Genomic DNA, 16295 nt, shown 5'->3' on the forward strand with positions numbered 1-16295 from the left:
TTTTTTTTTTTTTGACAAGAAGAGAAAGGATTTCATTAATGAAAGATAGCCAAACGGCACTTACAAACAATTCCGAAGAAATCTAAAATTCCAATACAAATACAATTCACCTTAGAACTAGTTACATCGCAGATTCGATCAACGATCGCCTTTATAAAAATCTTCATCTGAAGCAATACAATCTGTGAGTTAGCACTAATTCGGCTTGAGATCCACATATGAATAGTTATTTGGGTGAAAAAACTCATATGGCCTTCTAGACACTTTTGGAGATTGTGAAACCCTAAATCTTTAAACTTTGACAGACGAACAAACAAATAAAATAAACCTAATAGATCAAACTCCACCATAAAGATGTGATCTTTTATTGATAGCAATTAAAAAGTTTTTTTGGGCTTACCACCGGTAAAAATACCGATGGAAGCCCCTACAAAAATTTACAATTGAGATCAGAAGAAAAGAGATGGAAGAGAAAGAGAGAGAAGGAGAAGATTGAAGGAAAACCTTCAAAAAAAGTAGAGAAAATCTAGCAATGAAGGCTAGAAAAACCCTCCCAAGGGAGAAACCCTAGAGGGAACCAAAAAAACCCTCCTAAGGAGAAAACCTAGAGGGAACTAAGTTTAGTTCCCTTTAATAACAACAAATTAGTTACTTGATAATTTAGATTACTTTTGATTAACTAGGAATAAATTGACTTGTTTCCCTATGGTTCAACCCTTCTTCCCTATCTACATAGTTAGTGGACTTATGAATTATTTTTTATTAGTTGATTACGACTTTAGCCTGTTAAAACTTTGGCGCCGTTGTCGAGGAAACGGTTTTATTTTTATTTTTGATTTGTTTTTTTGTAGTCTAGATTATTCTCTCTTGTCTCAGAGAATGTTTGTTCTTTGAGGAAATTCTCATATTTGTCTTTTAGCTCTTTGTTTATGCCCATGTGTTCCAGATCAGGTTATATTCCATTCGATCATGAGATCGAGCGCTCTTTCCATAGACAAAAGAAACTTTACAGGCAAATCCTGGTGGGTTCCGGGGATAACAATAATCACAGAGACCCTCCAACTGATTCTAGTGATTCAGAAGTTCCCTTAGATTCAGAATCAGAGATGACAACACCTAAGAAGCAGTGATTATTCGTAGCCATCCCTGACGAATTTTCCACACCTTACTCCTACTTCGGCCCTTGATGGAGTGCAATTTGAAATCAAACCCCAATTTATCACGATGATAGAGAGGAAGCAATTCATTGGAGCTAAGGGTGAAGATCCTAATCTTCACATTGCAGATTTCTGCCAATATTGCAACACCATTAGACAAGCTTGGGTCACGCAAGATCAAATCAGAGAGATTTTTTTTCCCTTTTCTTTATGTGGAAAAAACCAAATTATGGTTTAATGGTTTGAATAGAACTGCACTTGGTATATTGACTGGAAAACTCTTGATTTGAATTTTTATACTAAATATTACCCTGCAGAGAGAACAGCTTTACTAAGGAGTGCTATTCAGAACTTTGCCCAAGAGCCAGAGGAAACTCTCTATGAGGCAGAGAGAATGCCCTCACCATAATCTAGCACGATGGCAGTTCATCCAAGCCTTTTTACAATGGACTTGGAAATTTATCTAGATCAATTCTAGATTCTGTAGCTAGTGGGAGATTCATGAATCTTAATGTTGAAACTACAAGTCAGGTTATCAAAGACTATGAAAATTCACAATTCCCAATATGGGAATCCGAGAGGGTTAGCTAACAAAGGAAAACATAATGTCGATTCAGTATCCTTTTTGCAGGCTCAATTAACATCTATTTGTCAGAAACTAGATAATCTTAATGTTGTTCCTAACTCTGTAGCTACTGTTTCTGCTTTTGCCAACAATTAAGCTTTTTGTGAAAATTTTGAAATTATAGGACATTGGGAGCAAGATTGTAGGAGTTCTATAGAGCAAGTTAATGCCTTTCAATCCTATAGGCAAAATAACCCATACTCCAACTCTTATAATCCTGGCCTCCGGAACGACCCATATCTTTCCTACCGGAGTATCAATGTACAAAACCCTCCACCTCCACAACAAACACAAAAGCAACCACCACCACAGCAAAAATATTACCATCCTAATTCTGGCTAGAAAACTAATCACAATCCTCCTCATCTTCTGACCCTGCTATGTCAGAAATTAGAGCAATGCTTTCAAGCATGCAAAAGCAAATGGAGAGTAGGGATGCACAAATTGATTTAATTATAGCTCATAATAAAATCATAGACAATCAAATTGCAAAGATTTCATCTACCCTACAAACCCGTCAACAGGGAGCTCTACCATCGCAACCAATCCATCATACAGATCATGCCAATGCAATCACTCTAAGGAGTGGTTCACATTATGATGGGCCTCCTATGCCCATGGATGATGGACATGTTGCTAATCCTGATTCCCTTGTACCAAATGCTAATCTAACTAACCCTGCAGGGCTACAAAAAGAAACTAACCCTTCTAATGTTTCTTTGCAGGGTAAATTTCAGGACAAGGGTGGAGATGTGTATAGCCCAGTTATCAAACTACCATTCCCTAATAGACATTTGAAGAGTAAGTTTGATAAGCAATTCGGTAAGTTTTTGGAGGTTGTGAAAAACTTGCAGGTAACAGTTCCTTTCACTAATTTAATCACTCAGGCACCCGCATATGCTAAATTTATGAAAGATATTTTGACTAGGAAAAGAGCCTTTGAGAGGTAAAAACTGTAGCTTTTACAGAGGAATGTAGTGCTTTATTGCAAAATAAATCCCCTCCTAAATTAAAGGATCATGGTAGTTTTTCAATCCCTTGTCATATTGGTAATGTCTTCCTTGATAAAGCATTATGTGATTTGGATGCTGGTGTCGGTGTTATTCCATCTTCTGTGTGTGCTAAGCTTAATATAGGTGATTTGAAAGTTACTAACATTACTTTACACATGGCAGACCGTTCTGTTAAATACCCTTTAGGTATTTTAGAGGATGTCTCTGTCGTAGTTGGTAAATTTTTTATCCCTATTGATTTTGTTGTGTTAGACATGGCTGAGGATATACAAATTCCCATTATATTAGGTAAGCCTTTTCTTCATAATGAAGGAGCCATTATTAATGTTAAAAATGGAAAACTAACCCTTTCTGTAGGAGATGATAATATCACTTTTAATTTAGGGAAGGTTTAAAAAGGGCCTATGCTAGAAGAAATCTGTTGTTTAATTGATGTCATTGATATAATGGATGATATTTGTGAAGAAAGCTTACCACAGGTTCTTGCAAGGGTTCCCATGGAGGAAGTTCTTTGTGGAGATGTATCTACAGGTGATGCAAGCATTTAAAGAAATGAGGTGGATGCTATTGAGAAAGCTCTTTCAGTAGAAGAGCTTGATCCTAAAGAGACCATGAAGGTAGTGAAATTATTTCAGGAATCAAAACCTGCAGAGGTCAAGAAACCTGATCTAAACTCTTCCTTCTCATTTGAAATATGTTTTTCTTGATGAGCAGGAACTATACCCTTTGATCATTAAAACTGCACTTGATGACCCACAAACTTCCAAACTTCTAGAGGTTCTTCGAACCCACAAAACGGCAATTGGGTACAACATTAATGATCTCAAGGGTATTAGCCCTGATTTTTGTATGCATAGGATACATTTAGAGGACAACTACAAGCCATCTATTCAACCCTATAGGAGGTTGAATCCTAATATGCAAGAAGTAGATAAGATAGAGGTGATGAAATTACTTGATGCAGGTATTATCTATCCTATTTCTAACTCAAAGTGGGTGAATCCTGTTCAGGTGGTTCCTAAAAAGGGTGGGATGATTGTGATTAAAAATGATAAAAATGAATTGATTCCAAATAGAACTATTATAGGGTGGCGTATGTGCATTAATTTTCGTAGATTAAATATCGCCACTAAAAAGGACCACTTCCCTCTTCCTTTTATTGATCAAATGCTTGACAGGTTGGCTCATCATAAGTTCTTCTGTTATTTGGATGGGTATTTGGGATTTTTCCAATTCCGATTCACCTTGAAGATCAAGAAAAGACTACATTTACATGCCCTAATGGTACTTTTGCATATCGTAGAATGCCCTTTGGTTTATGTTATGCACCTGCTACCTTTCAACGTTGCATGATGAGTTTCTAATTTCTTAGAGTCTATCATGGAAGTCTTTATGGATGATTTTAGTGTGTATGGGTCTTCATTTGATGCATGCCTAGTAAATCTCGCTAAAATTTTGAAAAGATGTGAATAGTGCAATTTGGTTTTAAAATGGGAGAAGTGACACTTTATGGTGACAGAGAGAGTAGTTCTTAGTCAAATTGTATTTGATAAGGGTATACAGGTAGATAAAGCTAAGAATTTCGTGATTGAGCAATTGCCTCCTCTTGTTAATGTTACGGGGGTTAGAAGTTTCTTAGGTCAAACGGGGTTTTATCATCGCTTCATCAAAGATTTTTTAAAATTGCTAAACCACTAACTCAACTTTTACTCAAGGATGCCCCTTTTGATTTTACTGACGAGTGTCTTGAGGCTTTTCACAAGTTAAAGCAGGCATTGATATCGGCACCCATCATAAGTGCACCCGATTAGACTCTTCCTTTCGAGATCATGTGTAATGCAAGTGATTTAGCATTAGGTGTTGAGCTAGGACAGAGAAATAATAAAGTTCTACATGCTATCTACTATGTAAGTAAAACTTTGGATGAAGCTCAAGTCAACTATGCCACTACGGAGAAGGAGTTTCTTGCTGTGATATATGCTTTAGAAAAATTTAGATCATATATCTAGTTGGTTTTAATTAAAGTTATTGTTTTTACTAACCATGTAGCTTTGAAGTACTTAATAGTATAGCCAAGGCAAAATCAAAGCCTAGGCTACTCCGTTGGGTTCTCTTGCTCCAGGATTTTGATGTGGAGATAAAGGATAAGAAAGGTGCAGAGAACGTTGTGGTAGATCACTTGTCACGTATCAGGTATGATGAGGGTTGACAGGGTAAAGTCGTATCCCCTAATAAAAAATAATTACCTAAATCCTCTAACTAAGGTAGATAGGGAAGTAAGGCCGAACTCCACAGGGAAACAGGTCTTTTTACTTCTAATTAATTAATATAATCTAAATTATCTAAGTAACCAATATTTTTATGAATAAAATCTAAACTACGGAGAATAAGGTCGAAGGAAATAAAGTAGGGAGAAAATCAAATATTAAAAGGCCTAGGGTATAGGTTCACTAATAAACAATATTCCAGGGCAATCATAATAAGCAATCATCAAGCATTGGTTAATCAGATTATAAAGGGCTTTCGCTACGTATTATAACCACAGAGTTAATTTACCGGTATTAAATCTCATCTGTCGAATCTCGACTTAACCATTTATAAATTAATCCGCCTATTGAAACTAAGCCTAAATATCAATTCTCATCTGTCGAATCTCGAATTAATATTGCTAAACTCGTACAATTAAATCTGGCCAAACCTAATTGCATAGCATTTAATCAATCAATAGGAAATCAACCAAGCATTGATAATTAACAAACACAAAATTACCACTTCATATTATTTATTAGATCCCCATAAACCCTAGAAATTCAACTACTCACAAATCATCATGACTAAACTAATCAAGCAATTAAATAAAAGCATAATCAAGAAAACAAATAAAATAACTGAAATTAAAAGAGAAGAAATTGTTACCAAAAATAAATCTGGAATTAAAGGAAGAAATAAGAACAAAAGTTGGGAGAGAATTTAAGAGAGAGAAAAATACTAAGTAGAGAGAGAAAGTCTAAGAAAGAAGGTAATCTAATAATTCCGTACAAAATCGTATTTAAACGTTTTCTAAAATAAGAATTAAAACTAACTTAATCAGGTCTTCTAAAAACGCGCGCCCGATCGGGCGAAGGGCCGCCCGATCGGGCGAAGGGCCGCCCGATCGGGCGAAGGGCCGCCCGATCGGGCGAAGGGCCGCCCGATCGGGCGAAGGGCCGCCCGATCGGGCGAAGGGTCGCCTGATCGGGCGCGCCTTTTTCTTCGCGTTCCTACCCAGCAGCATCGCCCGATCGTGCTAGATGCTCGCACGATCGGGCGCACCTTAGCATGCACAGCACTATGGTTTGCCGCGCCCGATCGGGCGAGAGGTTGCCCGATCGGGTCTTTGCTCCCCTTGAGGCTTGGACTTCGATTGGGCTAGATTTCTCGGCCCAATCCGGATTTCCTCTCGGGTCTCGAATACTTGGTCCAAATGCCTCGGGATCCCAAATTACCGAGCCCTTAATCACCGGCTCTCACCGATCCTGGGCTCCAAAAGTGGTCGTGTCCTTCTAGCTTCCGTAGTTGATCCATAAAGACCGGAAAAATGCTCCAAGAGTGCAATTTCCTGTAAAATACAACTAAAAATACGAAAACACTAGAACACACAAATTAGTAATAAAAGTGGCCCGAAAGAGCCAAAAACACTACAAATAACGACCAAGGGACAGGGGTAAAACACTATATAAAATGGACATATCAAACTCCCCAAGCCAAACCTTTGCTTGTCCCTAAGCAAAGAGCTCATCAATGAACATATAAAACATACTTCACCCCAATCATCAAATCAAAAACCAACGATTCAAGGCAAATCTAATGAACATGCTTCAACATCAATCAATCTTATTCATCTAACCACCCTTCCTCCCCAACAATTGTCAAGTAGAGCAAACTATAAGGGCATATAGAATTCAAGACTAGTGCTCACACACTCAACTCTCATTTATGTGGCGAGTAAAAGATGTACTCGATTGCTCTCCAACCCAACCCCTTTAATGTGAACAATGCCCTCCCAACTCACACCCTCGTGTGTATAAAAACATTGGACGCTCATCCTACTAGTCGACTCGAAATATGCCAAGTCATAACTTGCATTGACAAACAACATTTTCACATTTACACAACTTCTATATGCACAAGGTCGGAAGGTCTTTTAAGCTTGTAATGTAAGACTAGGGTGAAGGTAGGATAAATTTGGGATTATGTGAGAGAAAAGCTATGCATTAAGGGAGCCAAATCCTAATAAACCCATGATCAAAATAATAATGATGATCATACATCTCCATAAACATAACCAACTCCAACAAAAAACCACCAAATACAACTCTAATTATCATAAACAATCCCATCACCCACAATAATCACTCATAAAAAATATGATAATGTAGAACTTTGAGTGATAAACAAACTTTGAACTCATTCTTTTTTTTTCTACTTGAATTTTTTTCTTCTTTTTTTTTTCTTTTTCTTTGAACAACCTTCAAATAGAACATTTGAACATTTGAACATTAATAAAACTTTTTCTTTTGCTCTTTTTTTTTTCTTTTTATCTCATATTGGAAAATTCAACTTTGGAACACAACATCAATATTTTTCAATCAAAAATCAAAGAACAATAACTCTTCTTTTATTCCCACATTGTGCAAATAATGTGCACACCACAACTCCCTCACCTCACCAACTAATAGCTCCCCCAAGCCAAGCTTGGGACTAGTAACCAATGGGGCTCATATAGGCTTGTAATGTGGCTATATAAACAATAAAAGGGCACAAGCAACAACATGGGTAACAAGAAGGGAACAAATGTATCTAATACTCTGAAGGCTACCTAAAAGAATGAACGCCTTCGTCCTCCTCATGTGCATAATAATAAGTCATGAAACACTACTCATAGTTGCAAATCAATACTCAAATTCATTGACATACCAGGAATTATGGAACTATCACACATTTCCTAACCAAATCAACTAGTCAAGCACTATATTCACAAGTAGTTGGGCAAGGTTGACTCATGTTTAGGAATGCAAGCAATTAAACTTCAAATCATGACCAACAAATCCACAATGCTCATTATCAATAACCAAGAATCAAAACAAATTTTTCTCAAGTATGGGGCACAGGGAAGTATGATTCATAATTCATTAGAACGTATTTTTGAATTTTTTTTTATTTTTCAATTTTTTTGTATTTTTCATATATAAGAAAGCAATAAACACTACACTAGGAAAGCAATAAAAACTATACTAGAAAGCAAATAAAAAGAGAAAAGGAAGAGAATTACCAAGTGAAAGAACACCCCCCCAAGCCAAATCAAGAAATGCCCTCATTGACTTGGGAGAGTAACCTACTCTTCATCCTCATCCATCCTCGAATAGCCCCCGCCGTGGCTAGAACCGGCTCCTCAATGGCTAGAGCCACCACCTCCATACCCCGAACCACCTGCAAAGTAGTTAGGTTCCACATTCCCCCCAAGCCCACCAAAAGGTACATCGGTCCCATAACCATGGACCGATGAGTAGTCGACATAGGTACCAAAGGCACTTGGGTTCGTATATCCACCCTGCGGATATTGGAACCAATCAGGGACAAGTGAATCGGGGGGGATATCCCCCCGACGGGCGTAGTCATCATACATGGGGTATAAACCCCTCCCTAGGTTCCTCTCCACATAATCTACCCTTTTATCTAGAGACCCTACTCTAGCATCTAAATCCCTAACCAAACCCTCAACTCTCCCTTGCCCCTTCTGAATCCTATCCAATTGGCTCCTAAAAGCCGAGAAGTCATAAGGGGCGTTGGGGTTTATGTTGTAGTTGGTAGAGGAAGTGGGGATATCGTATGTAAAGGGTTGAGGTGATGGATAATGTGGTGAATGGTGAGGAGGTGAGTGGTCAATGGGAGAGTGATGGGGTTGATGTGAAGGGTGAGGTGGTTGCACCTCACCTTGACCGTTAAGCTCAAAAGTGTAAGAAGGCTTCCCCTTCTCAAATTTGGTCAAGGTGGGGTGGGGTAAAGTGAAAGCATTATCCCTCCTACCCGATTCCCGTTGAATCACCCACCAAGTATCCCCTTCCATGACATTAATCCAATTAAGGCTACCTAGATAGGGTAGGTCCATAAGAGTTGGGTCGGCTACCTTACCATCATCGTTAGGGACAAAGCTAAGGTGTTTGAACGCTATATGTGTAACTAGGCCACCAAAATAAATGGGTACCCTAGACCTACCCGCCTCGGCCGCGTTGGCCACCCATTGGAAGTGGTTGGCCATTTTGTGGACTATATTGAGCTTTTCACTCCTAATGATCATGTATGACCCTAGTAATTCAAGCTCATCCCGCCTAACATTGGCGGGTTCATGCCTTCCAAAAATGGTAAGGCCAACAAACCGTTGCCAAATCTTTGGCACGGGATGTTGTATCCAAGTACCTTTAGCATGTTGGAGGTTCAAGTTAGGATCCCCCGTAAGGGATTGATAGACAACGACAATGTTGTCTTTGGGTGGTTCAAGAGGCCTATCCGATTTCAACTCAAAAATCTTACCAAACTCTTTCAATGTCAATCTAATATCATTATTGAATAACCGAAATTGAACATGAGAAATTAAGGCATTTGATTTTATGACATTAAAACTAGAAACGAATTCTAAGGTTAAATAATCATAAGTATCGTAATGCATGTTAAAGAAACCGTTCATTCCAACTCCTTTGAATAATTTTTCCACATGCTTATCAATTCCTAGTCTAATAAGGGTAGGGTGATGAATGAAACGAGTGGGAATTACCTGTCTCGTGATGAGGTTAAGCATTCTCTGTTTTTGCTCTTGGGTGGTGATGACCACCCTCTCCCATCCCGGAATTTGCAAGTCCGGGTCAATTCTCGCCTCTTGGTTCCTTGAGCCTTCCCCCTCACCGTTCTTAACCTCTTGAAAGCCATTGATGGTGGAAATAATAGGAATTGAGTGGTTTCTCTCTCTTAAGGTTTAGAAAAAGTTGAGAGAAAATTGTAGAAATTGGGTTTAGATTGTAGAGAAAGGTGAAAGGATTAGAAATATATAAAAAATTTTGAGTTTTGATGGAAGGATGGGAGAGGATCTTGAAGAATAAGTGAGTTTGAAGGTGTAAAAATGGGGGTTTTAGAGAGAGAAAGTAGAGGAGAAGAAGATGAAGTAAGATGAAAATGAGAAAAGAAAGAAGCAGAAAAATATAAGGGGACGGCCAAAAATAGGCGTGCCCGATCGGGCGAGCCTCGCCCGATCGGGCGGATCATTTGAATTCCAGAATTGTAGTTGCGCGCCCGATCGGGCGAGCTCCGCCCGACATATCTTTTCCTTCACTCGATTTGCGCCCGATCAGGCAACCTCGCCCGATCGGGCGAAATTCGCTCGAGTTTGTAACTGAACTTGCGCGCCCGATCGGGCAAATCCGCCCGATCGGGCGAAATAAGGCTCGATTCCAGCTCTCTTCTCGCGCCCGATCGGGAGAGAGAAGTCATGAATTTTAACCTCCCTTGCGCGCCCGATCGGGCCCGTGCCCAGTCGTTTCCTTTGCTTTTCTTCGTCTTCAAATTGTTCTAAGTCTTTTGACCTCTTAGACCTATACCTGTAAAAAAACACTTATAAACGGTAAAATTTCACTCTCCTCGCCTCTCTAAAGTAAAAAATAAATAAATAAAAATAAAAATAAAACTAGTCTAGAAAGCAAGAAATACGGGTTGCCTCCCGCAAAGCGCTGGTTTATCTAGGTCCCGCACGACCCTCTTACCACAGTGAAACTCAGAGTGAATCGGAACTAATTAGGTGAAGTATATCAACCGCACCGATTGTAGCCCCTCATGATATTGCTTGAGTCTTTGGCCATTAACTTTGAACTCGTTACCATGTTCGTCGAAAACTTCCACAGAACCGAATTCGTTGGCCCTTTTTACGATATAAGGACCCGACCACCTTGACCTTAACTTTCCTGGAAAAAGTTTAAGTCGTGAGTTGAATAGTAACACTTTATCACCCTCTTTGAATTCTCTCAGAAGGATCATCTTGTCGTGCCACTTCTTCGTCTTCTCTTTGTAGACTCGAGCACTATTATAGGCCGTCAACCTAAACTCATCGAGTTGATTAAGTTGAAGTAACCTCTTTTCTCCCGCTAGTTTGGCATCTAGATTGAGCTCCTTAATAGCCCAATATGCCTTATATTCCAATTCAACTGGGAGATGACATGTTTTTTCCGTACACGAGTCTATACGGAGTAGTACCTATAGGGGTCTTGAAGGCAGTTCTGTATGCCCAAAGAGTGTCGTCTAACTTGTCACTCCAATCTTTCCTTGATTTTGACATCACCTTCTCTAGAATGGCCTTGATCTCGCGGTTGGAAACCTCGACTTTGCCACTAGTTTGGGGGTGGTAAGCTAACCCTGTCCTATGGTAGACACCATACTTTTTGAGGAGGGTGTCCAACTTCCGTTCATGAAAGTGAGATCCTCCGTCACTTATTATAGCTCTGGGTACGCCAAATCTTGGAAAGATGGTCTTCTTAAAATGTTTGTGGACGACCTTGGCGTCATTGGTAGGAGTGGCGATGGCCTCAACCCACTTGGATACATAATCTACGGCGAAAAGAATATAACGGTTCCCTTTTGAAGAAGGGAACGGTCCCATGAAATCAACACCCCAAACGTCAAAAATCTCAACTTCTAAAATTCCTGTTTGAGGCATCTCATGCCTCCGCGAGATGTTGCCAGATCTCTGGCAAGAGTCACAAGCCTGCACAAACATGTTAGCATCTTTATACATTGTAGGCCAATAAAAACCTGACTCATTAATCTCGGCCACCGTTTTAGTGGGGCCATGATGTCCTCCATATGGTGAGGTGTGGCAACTGGTAAGCACACCGTGGACTTCCCATTCGGGAACACACCTGCGAAATAATCCATCTACACACTCACGAAACAAAAAAGGATCATTCCAAAAATAATGCATAACATCAGAAAGGAATTTCTTTCTTTGTTGGTAGGACAAGTCAAGGGGTAGAGTACCACCCACTAAATAATTGGCGAAGTCTGCATACCATGGGTGTTTCTCTACAACTGCATATAGGTTGTCATCAGGGAAAGAATCATCTATAGGTAGAGAATCCTTACCCTCATCATACCTGATACGTGACAAGTGGTCTGCCACTACGTTCTCTGCTCCCTTTTTATCTTTGATTTCTATGTTGAAATCTTGGAGCAAGAGAACCCACCGGAGTAGCCTTGGCTTTGATTCCGCCTTAGCTATCAAATATTTCAAAGCTGCATGATCAGTAAAAACAATAACTTTAGAACCAACAAGATATGATCTAAATTTCTCTAAAGCATAAATGACAGCAAGAAACTCCTTTTCCGTAGTAGCATAGTTGAATTGGGCTTCATCCAAGGTTTTTCTAGCATAATAAATAGCATGCAAAACCTTGTCCTTCCTCTGTCCGAGCACGGCTCCTAGTGCAAAGTCACTTGCATCACACATGATTTCGAAAGGAAGGTTCCAATCGGGAGCACATATGATGGGTGTCGATATCAAAGCCTGCTTGATCCTGTTGAAAGCCTCAAGACACTCGTCAGTAAAAATAAATGGGGCATCCTTGAGCAAGATCTGTGTCAGTTGTTTAGCAATTTTAGAAAAATCTTTGATAAAGCGGCGATAAAACCCTGCATGACCCAAGAAGCTTCTAACTCCCTTAACATTAACTGGGGGAGGTAATTGCTCAATCACTGATATTTTAGCCTTGTCTACTTGTATGCCCTTATCAGATACAATATGACCTAGGACTAATCCCTCTGTCACCATAAAGTGACATTTTTCCCAATAAAGGACTAAGTTGCACTCTTCACATCTTTTCAAAATTTTAGCGAGATTAATTAAACATGAATCAAATGAAGAACCATATACGCTAAAATCATCCATAAAGACCTCCATAATAGACTCTATGAAATCAGAAAAAATGCTCATCATGCAACGTTGAAAGGTAGCGGGTGCATTACATAAACCAAAGGCATTCTACGATATGCAAAAGTGCTATAAGGGCATGTAAAAGTAGTTTTTTTCCTGATCTTCAGGGTGAATCGGAATTTGGAAAAATCCCGAATACCCATCCAAATAGCAAAAGAATTTGTGATTGGCTAACCTCTCAAGCATTTGATCAATAAAGGGAAGAGGGAAGTGATCCTTTTTAGTGGCGATATTTAATCTACGATAGTCTATGCACATACGCCACCCTGTTACAGTTCTAGTGGGAATTAATTCATTTTTTTCATTTGTTATCACAGTCATCCCACCCTTCTTTGGCACTACCTGTATGGGACTTACCCACTTGGAGTTAGAAATAGGATAGATAATACCTGCATCAAGTAATTTCATCACCTCCTTCTTGACTACTTCCTGCATGTTGGGATTTAATCTTCGTTGGGGTTGAATGCAGGGCTTGTAATTTTCCTCTATATGTATCCTGTGCATACAAAAGTCAGGGCTAATACCCTTGAGATCATCAATACTGTACCCTATAGCCTTCTTATGGGTTTTGAGAACCCCTAGAAGTTGGGAAGATTGTAGGTCAGTGAGTGCAGTACTGATGATCACGGGGTGTAGTTCCTGTTCATCTAGAAAAACATATTTTAAATGAGAAGGGAGAGGTTTTAGCTCAGGTTTCTTAACCTCTGCAGGTTTTGATTCTTGAACTAAATTTACTACCTTCATTGCTTCCTTGGGGCTTAACTCTTTTAAGGAAAGAGCCTTTTCAATATCCTGTACCTCATTACCCCAAATGCTTGCATTGTTGCTAGATAAATTCCCGCAGAGAACTTCCTCTACGGGATCCTTCGCAAGAACCTATGGCAAGCTATCATCACAAATATCATCCATTATATCAATTATATCAATGTAGCAACAATTTTTCTCTAGCATAGGCCCTTTCAAAACCTTCCCTAAATTGAAAGTAACATTATCGTCACCTACAAAAAGGGTTAGTTTACCATTTTTAACATCAATAATCGCTCCTGCAATATGGAGGAAAGGCCTACCTAATATAATGGGTATTTATGTGTCCTCTGCCATGTCTAAAACAACAAAATCAACAGGAATAAAAAATTTACCGACTCTGACAGGTACGTCCTCTAAAATACCTAAGGGGTATTTTACCGAACGATCTGCCATCTGCAAAGTTATATTAGTAACTTTTAATTCTCCCATATTTAATTTAGCGCAGACAGACGATGGCATGACACTGACACTAGAATCCAAATCACACAAAGCTTTATCAATAAAAACATTCCCAATGTGACAAGGGATAGAAAAACTACCGAGATCCTTTAATTTAGGAGGCAATAAAGCGCTACACTCCTCTGTGAAAGCTACAGTTTCTACTTCATTAAAGGCCCTTTTCCTAGTCAGAATGTCTTTCATAAATTTAGCATAAGCAGGAACTTGAGTGATTAAGTCAGTAAAAGGAACTGTTACCTGCAGGTTTTTCACCACCTCTAAAAACTTACCAAATTGTTTATCAAGCTTACTCTTCAGTTGTCTATTAGGGAATGGAAGCTTGATAACTGGGCTCTGCACATCTCTTCCCTTATCCTGCGATTTACCCTGCATAGAAACATTAGTAGGGTTAGTATCTATTTGTAGCCCTGCAGGGCTAGCAGGATTACCATTTGGTATAGGGGAATCTAGATCAGGAGCTGGTCTATCTTCCTTTGGCATAGGAGGTCCATCATAATGTGAACCACTCCTTAGAGTGATTGCATTAGCATGATCTGTAGGATGGATAGGTTGTGATGGTAGAGCTCCCTGCTGACGAGATTGTAGGGTATATGAAAGTTGTGCAATTTGATTGTCCATGATTTTATTATGGGCCAGGATAGAATCAATTTGTGCATCCCTACTCTCCATATGCTTTTGCATGTTGGCAAGCATTGCTCTAATTTCTGTCATGGCAGGGTCGGAAGATAATGAGGGTGATGCTTGACTTTTCTGGCCGGAATTAGGATGATAATATTTTTGCTATGGTGGGGGTTGCTGTTGTGGTTGTTGTGGAAGTGGAGGATTTTGAACATTGGTGCTCCGATATGAAAGATAAGGATGATTTTTATAACCGATATTGTAGAAATTAGAATAGGGGTTATTTTGCCTATAGGTTTGAAAGGCATTAACTTGTTCCATAGAGCTCCTACAATCTTGCTCCCAATGACCTACAATTCCACAATTTTCACAAAAAGCTTCATGGTTAGCAACAGCAGAAACATTAGCTACAGAGTTAGGAGCAGCAGTAAGATTATCTAATTTCTGACAAATAGATGTTAATTGAGCTTGCAAAAAGGATACGGAATCGACACTATGTTTTCCTTTATTTGCAAACCCTCTCGGATTCCCATATTGGGAATTGTGTATTGCTATGTCTTCGATAACCTGTCCTGCATCATCCACATTTAAATTCATAAACCTCCCGCTAGCTGCCGAATCTAGCACTAATCTAGAAGAATTTCCAAGTCCATTATAGAATGCTTGGATCAATTGCCATTGTGCTAGATTGTGGTGGGGGCACTCTCTCTGTAGATCCTTGAACCTCTCCCAAGCCTCATATAATGTTTCGTCGGCCTCTTGAGTGAAGTTCTAAATAGCACTCCTTAGCACCGCTGTCCTCTCTGCAGGATAATATTTATTATAGAAATTCAAAGCAAGAGTTTCCCAGTTAGTAATACCAAGTGCAGTTTTATTCAAACCATTAAACCATAATTTTGCTTTGCCACATAATGAAAAAGGAAAAAGAATCTCCCTGATTTGGTCTTGCATGACCCCGGCTTGTCTAATGGTGTTACAATATTGGCAGAAATCTGCGATGTGAAGATTAGGATCTTCACCCTTAGCTCCGCTGAACTGATTCCTCTCTATCATAGTGATAAATTGGGGCTTGATCTCAAATTGAACTCCATCTAGAGCCGGAGTGGGAGTTAGGTGCGGGAAATCTATGAGCTTCGGTTGCGAGTAGTCACTGAGTTTCTTCTTGGCCGTCATCTCTGATCCTGAATCTGAAGGAATATCTGTGTCACTAGAATCAGAGGGAGGATCGCGGTGATTATTGTTATTATCACCAGAATCCGCCAGGATTTGCTTGTAGAGATTTTCCTGTCTATGGAAGGAACGTTCGATCTCAAGATCGAATGGGATGTAACCTGATCTGGAACACCTGGGCATAAACAAAAACTAGAAGAAAATATGAGAATTGCCTAAAAGAACTAACGTTCTCTGAGGCAAAAAGGGGATAATCTAGACTACAAAAATATAATCAGAAAACAAAAAATAAAACCGTTTCCCCGGCAACGGCGCCAAATTTTGACAGGGTAAAGTCGTATCCCCTAATAAAAAATAATTACCTAAATCCTCTAAGGTAGATAGGGAAGTAGGGTCGAACTCCACAGGGAAACAGGTCTTTTTACTTCTAATTAATT

Source organism: Chenopodium quinoa, unplaced genomic scaffold, assembly GCF_001683475.1.
Source record: "Chenopodium quinoa cultivar QQ74 unplaced genomic scaffold, ASM168347v1, whole genome shotgun sequence".
Lineage (NCBI taxonomy): Eukaryota > Viridiplantae > Streptophyta > Magnoliopsida > Caryophyllales > Amaranthaceae > Chenopodium > Chenopodium quinoa.